Source organism: Lactuca saligna, chromosome 1 (genome assembly GCF_052625555.1).
Source record: "Lactuca saligna cultivar CGN05327 chromosome 1, ASM5262555v1, whole genome shotgun sequence".
In the NCBI taxonomy this organism is placed as follows: domain Eukaryota; kingdom Viridiplantae; phylum Streptophyta; class Magnoliopsida; order Asterales; family Asteraceae; genus Lactuca; species Lactuca saligna.
In genome coordinates, this window is record NC_136417.1 from 154,172,933 (window position 1) to 154,189,830 (window position 16,898).

Consider the following 16,898-nt stretch of genomic DNA (forward strand, 5'->3'; position numbering starts at 1 on the left):
TTTTTATGTGTTACAAGACGCAGAACCTCCTTTGTTTTGGTACGCGTGGCGTGGGACCCACGTGACCGATCGGCTCCGTTACAAAAATACGAAAACCATGAACCACGAACCGGAGGGCAGCCGAGCATAGAAATAGCAAGAAAGAAAGGGAAAAACAAAACACGTAAAATCTAGAAAAAACGCAAACGGACAACGAAAAAAGGGGGGTGCAACACGAGGACTTCCCAGGGGGTCACCCATCCTAGTACTACTCTCGCCCAAGCACGCTTAACTGCGGAGTTCTGATGGGATCCGGTGCATTAGTGCTGGTATGATCGCACCCGAAATACTATCCATGTTTATTGTTTTTATGTGTTACAAGACGCAGAACATCCTTTGTTTTGGTACGCGTGGCGTGGGACCCACGTGACCGATCGGCTCCGTTACAAAAATACGAAAACCATGAACCACGAACCGGAGGGCAGCCGAGCATAGAAATAGCAAGAAAGAAAGGGAAAAACAAAACACGTAAAATCTAGAAAAAACGCAAACGGACAACGAAAAAAGGGGGGTGCAACACGAGGACTTCCCAGGGGGTCACCCATCCTAGTACTACTCTCGCCCAAGCACGCTTAACTGCGGAGTTCTGATGGGATCCGGTGCATTAGTGCTGGTATGATCGCACCCGAAATACTATCCATGTTTATTGTTTTTATGTGTTACAAGACGCAGAACATCCTTTGTTTTGGTACGCGTGGCGTGGGACCCACGTGACCGATCGGCTCCGTTACAAAAATACGAAAACCATGAACCACGAACCGGAGGGCAGCCGAGCATAGAAATAGCAAGAAAGAAAGGGAAAAACAAAACACGTAAAATCTAGAAAAAACGCAAACGGACAACGAAAAAAGGGGGGTGCAACACGAGGACTTCCCAGGGGGTCACCCATCCTAGTACTACTCTCGCCCAAGCTCGTTTAACTGCGGAGTTCTGATGGGATCCGGTGCATTAGTGCTGGTATGATCGCACCCGAAATACTATCCATGTTTATTGTTTTTATGTGTTACAAGACGCAGAACCTCCTTTGTTTTGGTACGCGTGGCGTGGGACCCACGTGACCGATCGGCTCCGTTACAAAAATACGAAACCATCAACCACGAACCGGAGGGCAGCCGAGCATAGAAATAGCAAGAAAGAAAGGGAAAAACAAAACACGTAAAATCTAGAAAAAACGCAAACGGACAACGAAAAAAGGGGGGTGCAACACGAGGACTTCCCAGGGGGTCACCCATCCTAGTACTACTCTCGCCCAAGCACGCTTAACTGCGGAGTTCTGATGGGATCCGGTGCATTAGTGCTGGTATGATCGCACCCGAAATACTATCCATGTTTATTGTTTTTATGTGTTACAAGACGCAGAACCTCCTTTGTTTTGGTACGCGTGGCGTGGGACCCACGTGACCGATCGGCTCCGTTACAAAAATACGAAACCATCAACCACGAACCGGAGGGCAGCCGAGCATAGAAATAGCAAGAAAGAAAGGGAAAAACAAAACACGTAAAATCTAGAAAAAACGCAAACGGACAACGAAAAAAGGGGGGTGCAACACGAGGACTTCCCAGGGGGTCACCCATCCTAGTACTACTCTCGCCCAAGCACGCTTAACTGCGGAGTTCTGATGGGATCCGGTGCATTAGTGCTGGTATGATCGCACCCGAAATACTATCCATGTTTATTGTTTTTATGTGTTACAAGACGCAGAACCTCCTTTGTTTTGGTACGCGTGGCGTGGGACCCACGTGACCGATCGGCTCCGTTACAAAAATACGAAACCATCAACCACGAACCGGAGGGCAGCCGAGCATAGAAATAGCAAGAAAGAAAGGGAAAAACAAAACACGTAAAATCTAGAAAAAACGCAAACGGACAACGAAAAAAGGGGGGTGCAACACGAGGACTTCCCAGGGGGTCACCCATCCTAGTACTACTCTCGCCCAAGCACGCTTAACTGCGGAGTTCTGATGGGATCCGGTGCATTAGTGCTGGTATGATCGCACCCGAAATACTATCCATGTTTATTGTTTTTATGTGTTACAAGACGCAGAACCTCCTTTGTTTTGGTACGCGTGGCGTGGGACCCACGTGACCGATCGGCTCCGTTACAAAAATACGAAAACCATCAACCACGAACCGGAGGGCAGCCGAGCATAGAAATAGCAAGAAAGAAAGGGAAAAAAAAACACGTAAAATGTAGAAAAAACGCAAACGGACAACGAAAAAAGGGGGGTGCAACACGAGGACTTCCCAGGGGGTCACCCATCCTAGTACTACTCTCGCCCAAGCACGCTTAACTGCGGAGTTCTGATGGGATCCGGTGCATTAGTGCTGGTATGATCGCACCCGAAATACTATCCATGTTTATTGTTTTTATGTGTTACAAGACGCAGAACCTCCTTTGTTTTGGTACGCGTGGCGTGGGACCCACGTGACCGATCGGCTCCGTTACAAAAATACGAAACCATCAACCACGAACCGGAGGGCAGCCGAGCATAGAAATAGCAAGAAAGAAAGGGAAAAACAAAACACGTAAAATGTAGAAAAAACGCAAACGGACAACGAAAAAAGGGGGGTGCAACACGAGGACTTCCCAGGGGGTCACCCATCCTAGTACTACTCTCGCCCAAGCACGCTTAACTGCGGAGTTCTGATGGGATCCGGTGCATTAGTGCTGGTATGATCGCACCCGAAATACTATCCATGTTTATTGTTTTTATGTGTTACAAGACGCAGAACCTCCTTTGTTTTGGTACGCGTGGCGTGGGACCCACGTGACCGATCGGCTCCGTTACAAAAATACGAAAACCATCAACCACGAACCGGATGGCAGCCGAGCATAGAAATAGCAAGAAAGAAAGGGAAAAAAAAAACACGTAAAATCTAGAAAAAACGCAAACGGACAACGAAAAAAGGGGGGGTGCAACACGAGGACTTCCCAGGGGGTCACCCATCCTAGTACTACTCTCGCCCAAGCACGCTTAACTGCGGAGTTCTGATGGGATCCGGTGCATTAGTGCTGGTATGATCGCACCCGAAATACTATCCATGTTTATTGTTTTTATGTGTTACAAGACGCAGAACCTCCTTTGTTTTGGTACGCGTGGCGTGGGACCCACGTGACCGATCGGCTCCGTTACAAAAATACGAAACCATCAACCACGAACCGGAGGGCAGCCGAGCATAGAAATAGCAAGAAAGAAAGGGAAAAACAAAACACGTAAAATCTAGAAAAAACGCAAACGGACAACGAAAAAAGGGGGGTGCAACACGAGGACTTCCCAGGGGGTCACCCATCCTAGTACTACTCTCGCCCAAGCACGCTTAACTGCGGAGTTCTGATGGGATCCGGTGCATTAGTGCTGGTATGATCGCACCGGAAATACTATCCATGTTTATTGTTTTTATGTGTTACAAGACGCAGAACCTCCTTTGTTTTGGTACGCGTGGCGTGGGACCCACGTGACCGATCGGCTCCGTTACAAAAATACGAAAACCATCAACCACGAACCGGAGGGCAGCCGAGCATAGAAATAGCAAGAAAGAAAGGGAAAAAAAAACACGTAAAATCTAGAAAAAACGCAAACGGACAACGAAAAAAGGAGGGGTGCAACACGAGGACTTCCCAGGGGGTCACCCATCCTAGTACTACTCTCGCCCAAGCACGCTTAACTGCGGAGTTCTGATGGGATCCGGTGCATTAGTGCTGGTATGATCGCACCGGAAATACTATCCATGTTTATTGTTTTTATGTGTTACAAGACGCAGAACCTCCTTTGTTTTGGTACGCGTGGCGTGGGACCCACGTGACCGATCGGCTCCGTTACAAAAATACGAAAACCATCAACCACGAACCGGAGGGCAGCCGAGCATAGAAATAGCAAGAAAGAAAGGGAAAAAAAAACACGTAAAATGTAGAAAAAACGCAAACGGACAACGAAAAAAGGGGGGGTGCAACACGAGGACTTCCCAGGGGGTCACCCATCCTAGTACTACTCTCGCCCAAGCACGCTTAACTGCGGAGTTCTGATGGGATCCGGTGCATTAGTGCTGGTATGATCGCACCCGAAATACTATCCATGTTTATTGTTTTTATGTGTTACAAGACGCAGAACCTCCTTTGTTTTGGTACGCGTGGCGTGGGACCCACGTGACCGATCGGCTCCGTTACAAAAATACGAAAACCATCAACCACGAACCGGAGGGCAGCCGAGCATAGAAATAGCAAGAAAGAAAGGGAAAAAAAACACGTAAAATGTAGAAAAAACGCAAACGGACAACGAAAAAAGGGGGGTGCAACACGAGGACTTCCCAGGGGGTCACCCATCCTAGTACTACTCTCGCCCAAGCACGCTTAACTGCGGAGTTCTGATGGGATCCGGTGCATTAGTGCTGGTATGATCGCACCCGAAATACTATCCATGTTTATTGTTTTTATGTGTTACAAGACGCAGAACCTCCTTTGTTTTGGTACGCGTGGCGTGGGACCCACGTGACCGATCGGCTCCGTTACAAAAATACGAAACCATCAACCACGAACCGGAGGGCAGCCGAGCATAGAAATAGCAAGAAAGAAAGGGAAAAACAAAACACGTAAAATCTAGAAAAAACGCAAACGGACAACGAAAAAAGGGGGGTGCAACACGAGGACTTCCCAGGGGGTCACCCATCCTAGTACTACTCTCGCCCAAGCACGCTTAACTGCGGAGTTCTGATGGGATCCGGTGCATTAGTGCTGGTATGATCGCACCCGAAATACTATCCATGTTTATTGTTTTTATGTGTTACAAGACGCAGAACCTCCTTTGTTTTGGTACGCGTGGCGTGGGACCCACGTGACCGATCGGCTCCGTTACAAAAATACGAAAACCATCAACCACGAACCGGATGGCAGCCGAGCATAGAAATAGCAAGAAAGAAAGGGAAAAACAAAACACGTAAAATCTAGAAAAAACGCAAACGGACAACGAAAAAAGGGGGGGTGCAACACGAGGACTTCCCAGGGGGTCACCCATCCTAGTACTACTCTCGCCCAAGCACGCTTAACTGCGGAGTTCTGATGGGATCCGGTGCATTAGTGCTGGTATGATCGCACCCGAAATACTATCCATGTTTATTGTTTTTATGTGTTACAAGACGCAGAACCTCCTTTGTTTTGGTACGCGTGGCGTGGGACCCACGTGACCGATCGGCTCCGTTACAAAAATACGAAACCATCAACCACGAACCGGAGGGCAGCCGAGCATAGAAATAGCAAGAAAGAAAGGGAAAAACAAAACACGTAAAATCTAGAAAAAACGCAAACGGACAACGAAAAAAGGGGGGTGCAACACGAGGACTTCCCAGGGGGTCACCCATCCTAGTACTACTCTCGCCCAAGCACGCTTAACTGCGGAGTTCTGATGGGATCCGGTGCATTAGTGCTGGTATGATCGCACCGGAAATACTATCCATGTTTATTGTTTTTATGTGTTACAAGACGCAGAACCTCCTTTGTTTTGGTACGCGTGGCGTGGGACCCACGTGACCGATCGGCTCCGTTACAAAAATACGAAAACCATCAACCACGAACCGGAGGGCAGCCGAGCATAGAAATAGCAAGAAAGAAAGGGAAAAAAAAACACGTAAAATCTAGAAAAAACGCAAACGGACAACGAAAAAAGGAGGGGTGCAACACGAGGACTTCCCAGGGGGTCACCCATCCTAGTACTACTCTCGCCCAAGCACGCTTAACTGCGGAGTTCTGATGGGATCCGGTGCATTAGTGCTGGTATGATCGCACCGGAAATACTATCCATGTTTATTGTTTTTATGTGTTACAAGACGCAGAACCTCCTTTGTTTTGGTACGCGTGGCGTGGGACCCACGTGACCGATCGGCTCCGTTACAAAAATACGAAAACCATCAACCACGAACCGGAGGGCAGCCGAGCATAGAAATAGCAAGAAAGAAAGGGAAAAAAAAACACGTAAAATGTAGAAAAAACGCAAACGGACAACGAAAAAAGGGGGGGTGCAACACGAGGACTTCCCAGGGGGTCACCCATCCTAGTACTACTCTCGCCCAAGCACGCTTAACTGCGGAGTTCTGATGGGATCCGGTGCATTAGTGCTGGTATGATCGCACCCGAAATACTATCCATGTTTATTGTTTTTATGTGTTACAAGACGCAGAACCTCCTTTGTTTTGGTACGCGTGGCGTGGGACCCACGTGACCGATCGGCTCCGTTACAAAAATACGAAACCATCAACCACGAACCGGAGGGCAGCCGAGCATAGAAATAGCAAGAAAGAAAGGGAAAAACAAAACACGTAAAATCTAGAAAAAACGCAAACGGACAACGAAAAAAGAGGGGTGCAACACGAGGACTTCCCAGGGGGTCACCCATCCTATTACTACTCTCGCCCAAGCACGCTTAACTGCGGAGTTCTGATGGGATCCGGTGCATTAGTGCTGGTATGATCGCACCCGAAATACTATCCATGTTTATTGTTTTTATGTGTTACAAGACGCAGAACCTCCTTTGTTTTGGTACGCGTGGCGTGGGACCCACGTGACCGATCGGCTCCGTTACAAAAATACGAAAACCATCAACCACGAACCGGATGGCAGCCGAGCATAGAAATAGCAAGAAAGAAAGGGAAAAAAAAAACACGTAAAATCTAGAAAAAACGCAAACGGACAACGAAAAAAGGGGGGGTGCAACACGAGGACTTTCCAGGGGGTCACCCATCCTAGTACTACTCTCGCCCAAGCACGCTTAACTGCGGAGTTCTGATGGGATCCGGTGCATTAGTGCTGGTATGATCGCACCCGAAATACTATCCATGTTTATTGTTTTTATGTGTTACAAGACGCAGAACCTCCTTTGTTTTGGTACGCGTGGCGTGGGACCCACGTGACCGATCGGCTCCGTTACAAAAATACGAAACCATCAACCACGAACCGGAGGGCAGCCGAGCATAGAAATAGCAAGAAAGAAAGGGAAAAACAAAACACGTAAAATCTAGAAAAAACGCAAACGGACAACGAAAAAAGGGGGGTGCAACACGAGGACTTCCCAGGGGGTCACCCATCCTAGTACTACTCTCGCCCAAGCACGCTTAACTGCGGAGTTCTGATGGGATCCGGTGCATTAGTGCTGGTATGATCGCACCCGAAATACTATCCATGTTTATTGTTTTTATGTGTTACAAGACGCAGAACATCCTTTGTTTTGGTACGCGTGGCGTGGGACCCACGTGACCGATCGGCTCCGTTACAAAAATACGAAAACCATGAACCACGAACCGGAGGGCAGCCGAGCATAGAAATAGCAAGAAAGAAAGGGAAAAACAAAACACGTAAAATCTAGAAAAAACGCAAACGGACAACGAAAAAAGGGGGGTGCAACACGAGGACTTCCCAGGGGGTCACCCATCCTAGTACTACTCTCGCCCAAGCACGCTTAACTGCGGAGTTCTGATGGGATCCGGTGCATTAGTGCTGGTATGATCGCACCCGAAATACTATCCATGTTTATTGTTTTTATGTGTTACAAGACGCAGAACCTCCTTTGTTTTGGTACGCGTGGCGTGGGACCCACGTGACCGATCGGCTCCGTTACAAAAATACGAAACCATCAACCACGAACCGGAGGGCAGCCGAGCATAGAAATAGCAAGAAAGAAAGGGAAAAACAAAACACGTAAAATCTAGAAAAAACGCAAACGGACAACGAAAAAAGGGGGGTGCAACACGAGGACTTCCCAGGGGGTCACCCATCCTAGTACTACTCTCGCCCAAGCACGCTTAACTGCGGAGTTCTGATGGGATCCGGTGCATTAGTGCTGGTATGATCGCACCCGAAATACTATCCATGTTTATTGTTTTTATGTGTTACAAGACGCAGAACCTCCTTTGTTTTGGTACGCGTGGCGTGGGACCCACGTGACCGATCGGCTCCGTTACAAAAATACGAAAACCATGAACCACGAACCGGAGGGCAGCCGAGCATAGAAATAGCAAGAAAGAAAGGGAAAAACAAAACACGTAAAATCTAGAAAAAACGCAAACGGACAACGAAAAAAGGGGGGTGCAACACGAGGACTTCCCAGGGGGTCACCCATCCTAGTACTACTGTCGCCCAAGCACGTTTAACTGCGGAGTTCTGATGGGATCCGGTGCATTAGTGCTGGTATGATCGCACCCGAAATACTATCCATGTTTATTGTTTTTATGTGTTACAAGACGCAGAACCTCCTTTGTTTTGGTACGCGTGGCGTGGGACCCACGTGACCGATCGGCTCCGTTACAAAAATACGAAACCATCAACCACGAACCGGAGGGCAGCCGAGCATAGAAATAGCAAGAAAGAAAGGGAAAAACAAAACACGTAAAATCTAGAAAAAACGCAAACGGACAACGAAAAAAGGGGGGTGCAACACGAGGACTTCCCAGGGGGTCACCCATCCTAGTACTACTCTCGCCCAAGCACGCTTAACTGCGGAGTTCTGATGGGATCCGGTGCATTAGTGCTGGTATGATCGCACCCGAAATACTATCCATGTTTATTGTTTTTATGTGTTACAAGACGCAGAACCTCCTTTGTTTTGGTACGCGTGGCGTGGGACCCACGTGACCGATCGGCTCCGTTACAAAAATACGAAACCATCAACCACGAACCGGAGGGCAGCCGAGCATAGAAATAGCAAGAAAGAAAGGGAAAAACAAAACACGTAAAATCTAGAAAAAACGCAAACGGACAACGAAAAAAGAGGGGTGCAACACGAGGACTTCCCAGGGGGTCACCCATCCTAGTACTACTCTCGCCCAAGCACGCTTAACTGCGGAGTTCTGATGGGATCCGGTGCATTAGTGCTGGTATGATCGCACCCGAAATACTATCCATGTTTATTGTTTTTATGTGTTACAAGACGCAGAACCTCCTTTGTTTTGGTACGCGTGGCGTGGGACCCACGTGACCGATCGGCTCCGTTACAAAAATACGAAAACCATCAACCACGAACCGGATGGCAGCCGAGCATAGAAATAGCAAGAAAGAAAGGGAAAAAAAAAACACGTAAAATCTAGAAAAAACGCAAACGGACAACGAAAAAAGGGGGGGTGCAACACGAGGACTTTCCAGGGGGTCACCCATCCTAGTACTACTCTCGCCCAAGCACGCTTAACTGCGGAGTTCTGATGGGATCCGGTGCATTAGTGCTGGTATGATCGCACCCGAAATACTATCCATGTTTATTGTTTTTATGTGTTACAAGACGCAGAACCTCCTTTGTTTTGGTACGCGTGGCGTGGGACCCACGTGACCGATCGGCTCCGTTACAAAAATACGAAACCATCAACCACGAACCGGAGGGCAGCCGAGCATAGAAATAGCAAGAAAGAAAGGGAAAAACAAAACACGTAAAATCTAGAAAAAACGCAAACGGACAACGAAAAAAGGGGGGTGCAACACGAGGACTTCCCAGGGGGTCACCCATCCTAGTACTACTCTCGCCCAAGCACGCTTAACTGCGGAGTTCTGATGGGATCCGGTGCATTAGTGCTGGTATGATCGCACCCGAAATACTATCCATGTTTATTGTTTTTATGTGTTACAAGACGCAGAACATCCTTTGTTTTGGTACGCGTGGCGTGGGACCCACGTGACCGATCGGCTCCGTTACAAAAATACGAAAACCATGAACCACGAACCGGAGGGCAGCCGAGCATAGAAATAGCAAGAAAGAAAGGGAAAAACAAAACACGTAAAATCTAGAAAAAACGCAAACGGACAACGAAAAAAGGGGGGTGCAACACGAGGACTTCCCAGGGGGTCACCCATCCTAGTACTACTCTCGCCCAAGCACGCTTAACTGCGGAGTTCTGATGGGATCCGGTGCATTAGTGCTGGTATGATCGCACCCGAAATACTATCCATGTTTATTGTTTTTATGTGTTACAAGACGCAGAACCTCCTTTGTTTTGGTACGCGTGGCGTGGGACCCACGTGACCGATCGGCTCCGTTACAAAAATACGAAACCATCAACCACGAACCGGAGGGCAGCCGAGCATAGAAATAGCAAGAAAGAAAGGGAAAAACAAAACACGTAAAATCTAGAAAAAACGCAAACGGACAACGAAAAAAGGGGGGTGCAACACGAGGACTTCCCAGGGGGTCACCCATCCTAGTACTACTCTCGCCCAAGCACGCTTAACTGCGGAGTTCTGATGGGATCCGGTGCATTAGTGCTGGTATGATCGCACCCGAAATACTATCCATGTTTATTGTTTTTATGTGTTACAAGACGCAGAACCTCCTTTGTTTTGGTACGCGTGGCGTGGGACCCACGTGACCGATCGGCTCCGTTACAAAAATACGAAAACCATGAACCACGAACCGGAGGGCAGCCGAGCATAGAAATAGCAAGAAAGAAAGGGAAAAACAAAACACGTAAAATCTAGAAAAAACGCAAACGGACAACGAAAAAAGGGGGGTGCAACACGAGGACTTCCCAGGGGGTCACCCATCCTAGTACTACTCTCGCCCAAGCACGTTTAACTGCGGAGTTCTGATGGGATCCGGTGCATTAGTGCTGGTATGATCGCACCCGAAATACTATCCATGTTTATTGTTTTTATGTGTTACAAGACGCAGAACCTCCTTTGTTTTGGTACGCGTGGCGTGGGACCCACGTGACCGATCGGCTCCGTTACAAAAATACGAAACCATCAACCACGAACCGGAGGGCAGCCGAGCATAGAAATAGCAAGAAAGAAAGGGAAAAACAAAACACGTAAAATCTAGAAAAAACGCAAACGGACAACGAAAAAAGGGGGGTGCAACACGAGGACTTCCCAGGGGGTCACCCATCCTAGTACTACTCTCGCCCAAGCACGCTTAACTGCGGAGTTCTGATGGGATCCGGTGCATTAGTGCTGGTATGATCGCACCCGAAATACTATCCATGTTTATTGTTTTTATGTGTTACAAGACGCAGAACCTCCTTTGTTTTGGTACGCGTGGCGTGGGACCCACGTGACCGATCGGCTCCGTTACAAAAATACGAAACCATCAACCACGAACCGGAGGGCAGCCGAGCATAGAAATAGCAAGAAAGAAAGGGAAAAACAAAACACGTAAAATCTAGAAAAAACGCAAACGGACAACGAAAAAAGGGGGGTGCAACACGAGGACTTCCCAGGGGGTCACCTATCCTAGTACTACTCTCGCCCAAGCACGCTTAACTGCGGAGTTCTGATGGGATCCGGTGCATTAGTGCTGGTATGATCGCACCCGAAATACTATCCATGTTTATTGTTTTTATGTGTTACAAGACGCAGAACCTCCTTTGTTTTGGTACGCGTGGCGTGGGACCCACGTGACCGATCGGCTCCGTTACAAAAATACGAAAACCATCAACCACGAACCGGAGGGCAGCCGAGCATAGAAATAGCAAGAAAGAAAGGGAAAAAAAACACGTAAAATGTAGAAAAAACGCAAACGGACAACGAAAAAAGGGGGGGTGCAACACGAGGACTTCCCAGGGGGTCACCCATCCTAGTACTACTCTCGCCCAAGCACGCTTAACTGCGGAGTTCTGATGGGATCCGGTGCATTAGTGCTGGTATGATCGCACCCGAAATACTATCCATGTTTATTGTTTTTATGTGTTACAAGACGCAGAACCTCCTTTGTTTTGGTACGCGTGGCGTGGGACCCACGTGACCGATCGGCTCCGTTACAAAAATACGAAAACCATCAACCACGAACCGGATGGCAGCCGAGCATAGAAATAGCAAGAAAGAAAGGGAAAAAAAAAAAACACGTAAAATCTAGAAAAAACGCAAACGGACAACGAAAAAAGGGGGGGTGCAACACGAGGACTTCCCAGGGGGTCACCCATCCTAGTACTACTCTCGCCCAAGCACGCTTAACTGCGGAGTTCTGATGGGATCCGGTGCATTAGTGCTGGTATGATCGCACCCGAAATACTATCCATGTTTATTGTTTTTATGTGTTACAAGACGCAGAACCTCCTTTGTTTTGGTACGCGTGGCGTGGGACCCACGTGACCGATCGGCTCCGTTACAAAAATACGAAACCATCAACCACGAACCGGAGGGCAGCCGAGCATAGAAATAGCAAGAAAGAAAGGGAAAAACAAAACACGTAAAATCTAGAAAAAACGCAAACGGACAACGAAAAAAGGGGGGTGCAACACGAGGACTTCCCAGGGGGTCACCCATCCTAGTACTACTCTCGCCCAAGCACGCTTAACTGCGGAGTTCTGATGGGATCCGGTGCATTAGTGCTGGTATGATCGCACCCGAAATACTATCCATGTTTATTGTTTTTATGTGTTACAAGACGCAGAACATCCTTTGTTTTGGTACGCGTGGCGTGGGACCCACGTGACCGATCGGCTCCGTTACAAAAATACGAAAACCATGAACCACGAACCGGAGGGCAGCCGAGCATAGAAATAGCAAGAAAGAAAGGGAAAAACAAAACACGTAAAATCTAGAAAAAACGCAAACGGACAACGAAAAAAGGGGGGTGCAACACGAGGACTTCCCAGGGGGTCACCCATCCTAGTACTACTCTCGCCCAAGCACGCTTAACTGCGGAGTTCTGATGGGATCCGGTGCATTAGTGCTGGTATGATCGCACCCGAAATACTATCCATGTTTATTGTTTTTATGTGTTACAAGACGCAGAACCTCCTTTGTTTTGGTACGCGTGGCGTGGGACCCACGTGACCGATCGGCTCCGTTACAAAAATACGAAAACCATCAACCACGAACCGGAGGGCAGCCGAGCATAGAAATAGCAAGAAAGAAAGGGAAAAACAAAACACGTAAAATCTAGAAAAAACGCAAACGGACAACGAAAAAAGGGGGGTGCAACACGAGGACTTCCCAGGGGGTCACCCATCCTAGTACTACTCTCGCCCAAGCACGCTTAACTGCGGAGTTCTGATGGGATCCGGTGCATTAGTGCTGGTATGATCGCACCCGAAATACTATCCATGTTTATTGTTTTTATGTGTTACAAGACGCAGAACCTCCTTTGTTTTGGTACGCGTGGCGTGGGACCCACGTGACCGATCGGCTCCGTTACAAAAATACGAAACCATCAACCACGAACCGGAGGGCAGCCGAGCATAGAAATAGCAAGAAAGAAAGGGAAAAACAAAACACGTAAAATCTAGAAAAAACGCAAACGGACAACGAAAAAAGGGGGGTGCAACACGAGGACTTCCCAGGGGGTCACCCATCCTAGTACTACTCTCGCCCAAGCACGCTTAACTGCGGAGTTCTGATGGGATCCGGTGCATTAGTGCTGGTATGATCGCACCCGAAATACTATCCATGTTTATTGTTTTTATGTGTTACAAGACGCAGAACCTCCTTTGTTTTGGTACGCGTGGCGTGGGACCCACGTGACCGATCGGCTCCGTTACAAAAATACGAAACCATCAACCACGAACCGGATGGCAGCCGAGCATAGAAATAGCAAGAAAGAAAGGGAAAAACAAAACACGTAAAATCTAGAAAAAACGCAAACGGACAACGAAAAAAGGGGGGTGCAACACGAGGACTTCCCAGGGGGTCACCCATCCTAGTACTACTCTCGCCCAAGCACGCTTAACTGCGGAGTTCTGATGGGATCCGGTGCATTAGTGCTGGTATGATCGCACCCGAAATACTATCCATGTTTATTGTTTTTATGTGTTACAAGACGCAGAACATCCTTTGTTTTGGTACGCGTGGCGTGGGACCCACGTGACCGATCGGCTCCGTTACAAAAATACGAAAACCATGAACCACGAACCGGAGGGCAGCCGAGCATAGAAATAGCAAGAAAGAAAGGGAAAAACAAAACACGTAAAATCTAGAAAAAACGCAAACGGACAACGAAAAAAGGGGGGTGCAACACGAGGACTTCCCAGGGGGTCACCCATCCTAGTACTACTCTCGCCCAAGCACGCTTAACTGCGGAGTTCTGATGGGATCCGGTGCATTAGTGCTGGTATGATCGCACCGGAAATACTATCCATGTTTATTGTTTTTATGTGTTACAAGACGCAGAACCTCCTTTGTTTTGGTACGCGTGGCGTGGGACCCACGTGACCGATCGGCTCCGTTACAAAAATACGAAACCATCAACCACGAACCGGAGGGCAGCCGAGCATAGAAATAGCAAGAAAGAAAGGGAAAAAAAAAACACGTAAAATCTAGAAAAAACGCAAACGGACAACGAAAAAAGGGGGGTGCAACACGAGGACTTCCCAGGGGGTCACCCATCCTAGTACTACTCTCGCCCAAGCACGCTTAACTGCGGAGTTCTGATGGGATCCGGTGCATTAGTGCTGGTATGATCGCACCCGAAATACTATCCATGTTTATTGTTTTTATGTGTTACAAGACGCAGAACCTCCTTTGTTTTGGTACGCGTGGCGTGGGACCCACGTGACCGATCGGCTCCGTTACAAAAATACGAAAACCATCAACCACGAACCGGATGGCAGCCGAGCATAGAAATAGCAAGAAAGAAAGGGAAAAAAAAAACACGTAAAATCTAGAAAAAACGCAAACGGACAACGAAAAAAGGGGGGGTGCAACACGAGGACTTCCCAGGGGGTCACCCATCCTAGTACTACTCTCGCCCAAGCACGCTTAACTGCGGAGTTCAGATGGGATCCGGTGCATTAGTGCTGGTATGATCGCACCCGAAATACTATCCATGTTTATTGTTTTTATGTGTTACAAGACGCAGAACCTCCTTTGTTTTGGTACGCGTGGCGTGGGACCCACGTGACCGATCGGCTCCGTTACAAAAATACGAAACCATCAACCACGAACCGGAGGGCAGCCGAGCATAGAAATAGCAAGAAAGAAAGGGAAAAACAAAACACGTAAAATCTAGAAAAAACGCAGACGGACAACGAAAAAAGGGGGGTGCAACACGAGGACTTCCCAGGGGGTCACCCATCCTAGTACTACTCTCGCCCAAGCACGCTTAACTGCGGAGTTCTGATGGGATCCGGTGCATTAGTGCTGGTATGATCGCACCCGAAATACTATCCATGTTTATTGTTTTTATGTGTTACAAGACGCAGAACCTCCTTTGTTTTGGTACGCGTGGCGTGGGACCCACGTGACCGATCGGCTCCGTTACAAAAATATGAAAACCATCAACCACGAACCGGATGGCAGCCGAGCATAGAAATAGCAAGAAAGAAAGGGAAAAAAAAAACACGTAAAATCTAGAAAAAACGCAAACGGACAACGAAAAAAGGGGGGGTGCAACACGAGGACTTCCCAGGGGGTCACCCATCCTAGTACTACTCTCGCCCAAGCACGCTTAACTGCGGAGTTCTGATGGGATCCGGTGCATTAGTGCTGGTATGATCGCACCCGAAATACTATCCATGTTTATTGTTTTTATGTGTTACAAGACGCAGAACCTCCTTTGTTTTGGTACGCGTGGCGTGGGACCCACGTGACCGATCGGCTCCGTTACAAAAATACGAAACCATCAACCACGAACCGGAGGGCAGCCGAGCATAGAAATAGCAAGAAAGAAAGGGAAAAACAAAACACGTAAAATCTAGAAAAAACGCAAACGGACAACGAAAAAAGGGGGGTGCAACACGAGGACTTCCCAGGGGGTCACCCATCCTAGTACTACTCTCGCCCAAGCACGCTTAACTGCGGAGTTCTGATGGGATCCGGTGCATTAGTGCTGGTATGATCGCACCCGAAATACTATCCATGTTTATTGTTTTTATGTGTTACAAGACGCAGAACCTCCTTTGTTTTGGTACGCGTGGCGTGGGACCCACGTGACCGATCGGCTCCGTTACAAAAATACGAAAACCATCAACCACGAACCGGATGGCAGCCGAGCATAGAAATAGCAAGAAAGAAAGGGAAAAAAAAAACACGTAAAATCTAGAAAAAACGCAAACGGACAACGAAAAAAGGGGGGGTGCAACACGAGGACTTCCCAGGGGGTCACCCATCCTAGTACTACTCTCGCCCAAGCACGCTTAACTGCGGAGTTCTGATGGGATCCGGTGCATTAATGCTGGTATGATCGCACCCGAAATACTATCCATGTTTATTGTTTTTATGTGTTACAAGACGCAGAACCTCCTTTGTTTTGGTACGCGTGGCGTGGGACCCACGTGACCGATCGGCTCCGTTACAAAAATACGAAACCATCAACCACGAACCGGAGGGCAGCCGAGCATAGAAATAGCAAGAAAGAAAGGGAAAAACAAAACACGTAAAATCTAGAAAAAACGCAGACGGACAACGAAAAAAGGGGGGTGCAACACGAGGACTTCCCAGGGGGTCACCCATCCTAGTACTACTCTCGCCCAAGCACGCTTAACTGCGGAGTTCTGATGGGATCCGGTGCATTAGTGCTGGTATGATCACACCCGAAATACTATCCATGTTTATTGTTTTTATGTGTTACAAGACGCAGAACCTCCTTTGTTTTGGGACGCGTGGCGTGGGACCCACGTGACCGATCGGCTCCGTTACAAAAATACGAAAACCATCAACCACGAACCGGATGGCAGCCGAGCATAGAAATAGCAAGAAAGAAAGGGAAAAACAAAACACGTAAAATCTAGAAAAAACGCAAACGGACAACGAAAAAAGGGGGGGTGCAACACGAGGACTTCCCAGGGGGTCACCCATCCTAGTACTACTCTCGCCCAAGCACGCTTAACTGCGGAGTTCTGATGGGATCCGGTGCATTAGTGCTGGTATGATCGCACCCGAAATACTATCCATGTTTATTGTTTTTATGTGTTACAAGACGCAGAACCTCCTTTGTTTTGGTACGCGTGGCGTGGGACC

General features: G+C 48.1%; 49 non-coding genes across 49 annotated transcripts; all 49 read right to left on the bottom strand.

The window, feature by feature from the left end:
* Positions 1–203: 203 nt before the first annotated feature.
* Positions 204–322, bottom strand: LOC145019622 (5S ribosomal RNA). Its single transcript, XR_013667832.1, has one exon. It is a non-coding gene; the product is annotated as a 5S ribosomal RNA (ribosomal RNA).
* Positions 323–547: 225 nt separating this feature from the next.
* On the bottom strand, positions 548–666 carry LOC145019744 (5S ribosomal RNA). The gene has a single exon (XR_013667946.1). It is a non-coding gene; the product is annotated as a 5S ribosomal RNA (ribosomal RNA).
* Positions 667–891: 225 nt separating this feature from the next.
* On the bottom strand, positions 892–1,010 carry LOC145026418 (5S ribosomal RNA). The gene has a single exon (XR_013674392.1). It is a non-coding gene; the product is annotated as a 5S ribosomal RNA (ribosomal RNA).
* Positions 1,011–1,234: 224 nt separating this feature from the next.
* On the bottom strand, positions 1,235–1,353 carry LOC145019866 (5S ribosomal RNA). The gene has a single exon (XR_013668063.1). It is a non-coding gene; the product is annotated as a 5S ribosomal RNA (ribosomal RNA).
* A 224-nt stretch (positions 1,354–1,577) lies between these two features.
* Positions 1,578–1,696, bottom strand: LOC145019988 (5S ribosomal RNA). The gene has a single exon (XR_013668184.1). It is a non-coding gene; the product is annotated as a 5S ribosomal RNA (ribosomal RNA).
* Positions 1,697–1,920: 224 nt separating this feature from the next.
* Positions 1,921–2,039, bottom strand: LOC145020109 (5S ribosomal RNA). The gene has a single exon (XR_013668302.1). It is a non-coding gene; the product is annotated as a 5S ribosomal RNA (ribosomal RNA).
* A 224-nt stretch (positions 2,040–2,263) lies between these two features.
* LOC145020231 (5S ribosomal RNA) lies at positions 2,264–2,382 on the bottom strand. The gene has a single exon (XR_013668422.1). It is a non-coding gene; the product is annotated as a 5S ribosomal RNA (ribosomal RNA).
* A 224-nt stretch (positions 2,383–2,606) lies between these two features.
* LOC145020364 (5S ribosomal RNA) lies at positions 2,607–2,725 on the bottom strand. The gene has a single exon (XR_013668553.1). It is a non-coding gene; the product is annotated as a 5S ribosomal RNA (ribosomal RNA).
* Positions 2,726–2,951: 226 nt separating this feature from the next.
* On the bottom strand, positions 2,952–3,070 carry LOC145020485 (5S ribosomal RNA). The gene has a single exon (XR_013668672.1). It is a non-coding gene; the product is annotated as a 5S ribosomal RNA (ribosomal RNA).
* A 224-nt stretch (positions 3,071–3,294) lies between these two features.
* Positions 3,295–3,413, bottom strand: LOC145025913 (5S ribosomal RNA). Its single transcript, XR_013673906.1, has one exon. It is a non-coding gene; the product is annotated as a 5S ribosomal RNA (ribosomal RNA).
* Positions 3,414–3,638: 225 nt separating this feature from the next.
* On the bottom strand, positions 3,639–3,757 carry LOC145025914 (5S ribosomal RNA). The gene has a single exon (XR_013673907.1). It is a non-coding gene; the product is annotated as a 5S ribosomal RNA (ribosomal RNA).
* Positions 3,758–3,982: 225 nt separating this feature from the next.
* On the bottom strand, positions 3,983–4,101 carry LOC145020606 (5S ribosomal RNA). Its single transcript, XR_013668791.1, has one exon. It is a non-coding gene; the product is annotated as a 5S ribosomal RNA (ribosomal RNA).
* A 223-nt stretch (positions 4,102–4,324) lies between these two features.
* LOC145020728 (5S ribosomal RNA) lies at positions 4,325–4,443 on the bottom strand. The gene has a single exon (XR_013668911.1). It is a non-coding gene; the product is annotated as a 5S ribosomal RNA (ribosomal RNA).
* A 224-nt stretch (positions 4,444–4,667) lies between these two features.
* Positions 4,668–4,786, bottom strand: LOC145020843 (5S ribosomal RNA). The gene has a single exon (XR_013669020.1). It is a non-coding gene; the product is annotated as a 5S ribosomal RNA (ribosomal RNA).
* Positions 4,787–5,012: 226 nt separating this feature from the next.
* Positions 5,013–5,131, bottom strand: LOC145020965 (5S ribosomal RNA). Its single transcript, XR_013669140.1, has one exon. It is a non-coding gene; the product is annotated as a 5S ribosomal RNA (ribosomal RNA).
* A 224-nt stretch (positions 5,132–5,355) lies between these two features.
* Positions 5,356–5,474, bottom strand: LOC145025915 (5S ribosomal RNA). The gene has a single exon (XR_013673908.1). It is a non-coding gene; the product is annotated as a 5S ribosomal RNA (ribosomal RNA).
* Positions 5,475–5,699: 225 nt separating this feature from the next.
* Positions 5,700–5,818, bottom strand: LOC145025916 (5S ribosomal RNA). Its single transcript, XR_013673909.1, has one exon. It is a non-coding gene; the product is annotated as a 5S ribosomal RNA (ribosomal RNA).
* A 225-nt stretch (positions 5,819–6,043) lies between these two features.
* LOC145021086 (5S ribosomal RNA) lies at positions 6,044–6,162 on the bottom strand. The gene has a single exon (XR_013669256.1). It is a non-coding gene; the product is annotated as a 5S ribosomal RNA (ribosomal RNA).
* A 224-nt stretch (positions 6,163–6,386) lies between these two features.
* LOC145026217 (5S ribosomal RNA) lies at positions 6,387–6,505 on the bottom strand. Its single transcript, XR_013674203.1, has one exon. It is a non-coding gene; the product is annotated as a 5S ribosomal RNA (ribosomal RNA).
* Positions 6,506–6,731: 226 nt separating this feature from the next.
* On the bottom strand, positions 6,732–6,850 carry LOC145025923 (5S ribosomal RNA). Its single transcript, XR_013673915.1, has one exon. It is a non-coding gene; the product is annotated as a 5S ribosomal RNA (ribosomal RNA).
* A 224-nt stretch (positions 6,851–7,074) lies between these two features.
* Positions 7,075–7,193, bottom strand: LOC145021209 (5S ribosomal RNA). Its single transcript, XR_013669376.1, has one exon. It is a non-coding gene; the product is annotated as a 5S ribosomal RNA (ribosomal RNA).
* A 225-nt stretch (positions 7,194–7,418) lies between these two features.
* Positions 7,419–7,537, bottom strand: LOC145021330 (5S ribosomal RNA). The gene has a single exon (XR_013669494.1). It is a non-coding gene; the product is annotated as a 5S ribosomal RNA (ribosomal RNA).
* A 224-nt stretch (positions 7,538–7,761) lies between these two features.
* LOC145021452 (5S ribosomal RNA) lies at positions 7,762–7,880 on the bottom strand. The gene has a single exon (XR_013669612.1). It is a non-coding gene; the product is annotated as a 5S ribosomal RNA (ribosomal RNA).
* A 225-nt stretch (positions 7,881–8,105) lies between these two features.
* On the bottom strand, positions 8,106–8,224 carry LOC145026853 (5S ribosomal RNA). The gene has a single exon (XR_013674807.1). It is a non-coding gene; the product is annotated as a 5S ribosomal RNA (ribosomal RNA).
* Positions 8,225–8,448: 224 nt separating this feature from the next.
* Positions 8,449–8,567, bottom strand: LOC145021584 (5S ribosomal RNA). Its single transcript, XR_013669741.1, has one exon. It is a non-coding gene; the product is annotated as a 5S ribosomal RNA (ribosomal RNA).
* A 224-nt stretch (positions 8,568–8,791) lies between these two features.
* LOC145021706 (5S ribosomal RNA) lies at positions 8,792–8,910 on the bottom strand. The gene has a single exon (XR_013669861.1). It is a non-coding gene; the product is annotated as a 5S ribosomal RNA (ribosomal RNA).
* A 226-nt stretch (positions 8,911–9,136) lies between these two features.
* LOC145025924 (5S ribosomal RNA) lies at positions 9,137–9,255 on the bottom strand. The gene has a single exon (XR_013673916.1). It is a non-coding gene; the product is annotated as a 5S ribosomal RNA (ribosomal RNA).
* Positions 9,256–9,479: 224 nt separating this feature from the next.
* Positions 9,480–9,598, bottom strand: LOC145021828 (5S ribosomal RNA). The gene has a single exon (XR_013669976.1). It is a non-coding gene; the product is annotated as a 5S ribosomal RNA (ribosomal RNA).
* A 225-nt stretch (positions 9,599–9,823) lies between these two features.
* LOC145021949 (5S ribosomal RNA) lies at positions 9,824–9,942 on the bottom strand. Its single transcript, XR_013670093.1, has one exon. It is a non-coding gene; the product is annotated as a 5S ribosomal RNA (ribosomal RNA).
* A 224-nt stretch (positions 9,943–10,166) lies between these two features.
* Positions 10,167–10,285, bottom strand: LOC145022071 (5S ribosomal RNA). The gene has a single exon (XR_013670211.1). It is a non-coding gene; the product is annotated as a 5S ribosomal RNA (ribosomal RNA).
* A 225-nt stretch (positions 10,286–10,510) lies between these two features.
* On the bottom strand, positions 10,511–10,629 carry LOC145025317 (5S ribosomal RNA). Its single transcript, XR_013673338.1, has one exon. It is a non-coding gene; the product is annotated as a 5S ribosomal RNA (ribosomal RNA).
* A 224-nt stretch (positions 10,630–10,853) lies between these two features.
* LOC145022193 (5S ribosomal RNA) lies at positions 10,854–10,972 on the bottom strand. Its single transcript, XR_013670329.1, has one exon. It is a non-coding gene; the product is annotated as a 5S ribosomal RNA (ribosomal RNA).
* A 224-nt stretch (positions 10,973–11,196) lies between these two features.
* LOC145025941 (5S ribosomal RNA) lies at positions 11,197–11,315 on the bottom strand. The gene has a single exon (XR_013673932.1). It is a non-coding gene; the product is annotated as a 5S ribosomal RNA (ribosomal RNA).
* Positions 11,316–11,539: 224 nt separating this feature from the next.
* Positions 11,540–11,658, bottom strand: LOC145022314 (5S ribosomal RNA). The gene has a single exon (XR_013670447.1). It is a non-coding gene; the product is annotated as a 5S ribosomal RNA (ribosomal RNA).
* Positions 11,659–11,886: 228 nt separating this feature from the next.
* LOC145022436 (5S ribosomal RNA) lies at positions 11,887–12,005 on the bottom strand. Its single transcript, XR_013670564.1, has one exon. It is a non-coding gene; the product is annotated as a 5S ribosomal RNA (ribosomal RNA).
* A 224-nt stretch (positions 12,006–12,229) lies between these two features.
* On the bottom strand, positions 12,230–12,348 carry LOC145022557 (5S ribosomal RNA). The gene has a single exon (XR_013670680.1). It is a non-coding gene; the product is annotated as a 5S ribosomal RNA (ribosomal RNA).
* A 225-nt stretch (positions 12,349–12,573) lies between these two features.
* Positions 12,574–12,692, bottom strand: LOC145022679 (5S ribosomal RNA). The gene has a single exon (XR_013670801.1). It is a non-coding gene; the product is annotated as a 5S ribosomal RNA (ribosomal RNA).
* A 225-nt stretch (positions 12,693–12,917) lies between these two features.
* LOC145022812 (5S ribosomal RNA) lies at positions 12,918–13,036 on the bottom strand. The gene has a single exon (XR_013670928.1). It is a non-coding gene; the product is annotated as a 5S ribosomal RNA (ribosomal RNA).
* Positions 13,037–13,260: 224 nt separating this feature from the next.
* LOC145022934 (5S ribosomal RNA) lies at positions 13,261–13,379 on the bottom strand. The gene has a single exon (XR_013671045.1). It is a non-coding gene; the product is annotated as a 5S ribosomal RNA (ribosomal RNA).
* Positions 13,380–13,603: 224 nt separating this feature from the next.
* On the bottom strand, positions 13,604–13,722 carry LOC145023055 (5S ribosomal RNA). The gene has a single exon (XR_013671163.1). It is a non-coding gene; the product is annotated as a 5S ribosomal RNA (ribosomal RNA).
* A 225-nt stretch (positions 13,723–13,947) lies between these two features.
* LOC145025918 (5S ribosomal RNA) lies at positions 13,948–14,066 on the bottom strand. The gene has a single exon (XR_013673910.1). It is a non-coding gene; the product is annotated as a 5S ribosomal RNA (ribosomal RNA).
* Positions 14,067–14,290: 224 nt separating this feature from the next.
* LOC145023177 (5S ribosomal RNA) lies at positions 14,291–14,409 on the bottom strand. Its single transcript, XR_013671276.1, has one exon. It is a non-coding gene; the product is annotated as a 5S ribosomal RNA (ribosomal RNA).
* A 226-nt stretch (positions 14,410–14,635) lies between these two features.
* Positions 14,636–14,754, bottom strand: LOC145021540 (5S ribosomal RNA). Its single transcript, XR_013669697.1, has one exon. It is a non-coding gene; the product is annotated as a 5S ribosomal RNA (ribosomal RNA).
* A 224-nt stretch (positions 14,755–14,978) lies between these two features.
* LOC145023299 (5S ribosomal RNA) lies at positions 14,979–15,097 on the bottom strand. Its single transcript, XR_013671396.1, has one exon. It is a non-coding gene; the product is annotated as a 5S ribosomal RNA (ribosomal RNA).
* A 226-nt stretch (positions 15,098–15,323) lies between these two features.
* On the bottom strand, positions 15,324–15,442 carry LOC145023432 (5S ribosomal RNA). The gene has a single exon (XR_013671524.1). It is a non-coding gene; the product is annotated as a 5S ribosomal RNA (ribosomal RNA).
* A 224-nt stretch (positions 15,443–15,666) lies between these two features.
* Positions 15,667–15,785, bottom strand: LOC145023553 (5S ribosomal RNA). Its single transcript, XR_013671638.1, has one exon. It is a non-coding gene; the product is annotated as a 5S ribosomal RNA (ribosomal RNA).
* A 226-nt stretch (positions 15,786–16,011) lies between these two features.
* LOC145025352 (5S ribosomal RNA) lies at positions 16,012–16,130 on the bottom strand. The gene has a single exon (XR_013673372.1). It is a non-coding gene; the product is annotated as a 5S ribosomal RNA (ribosomal RNA).
* A 224-nt stretch (positions 16,131–16,354) lies between these two features.
* LOC145025296 (5S ribosomal RNA) lies at positions 16,355–16,473 on the bottom strand. Its single transcript, XR_013673318.1, has one exon. It is a non-coding gene; the product is annotated as a 5S ribosomal RNA (ribosomal RNA).
* A 226-nt stretch (positions 16,474–16,699) lies between these two features.
* Positions 16,700–16,818, bottom strand: LOC145023675 (5S ribosomal RNA). The gene has a single exon (XR_013671757.1). It is a non-coding gene; the product is annotated as a 5S ribosomal RNA (ribosomal RNA).
* Between the last annotated feature and the right edge of the window lie 80 nt (positions 16,819–16,898).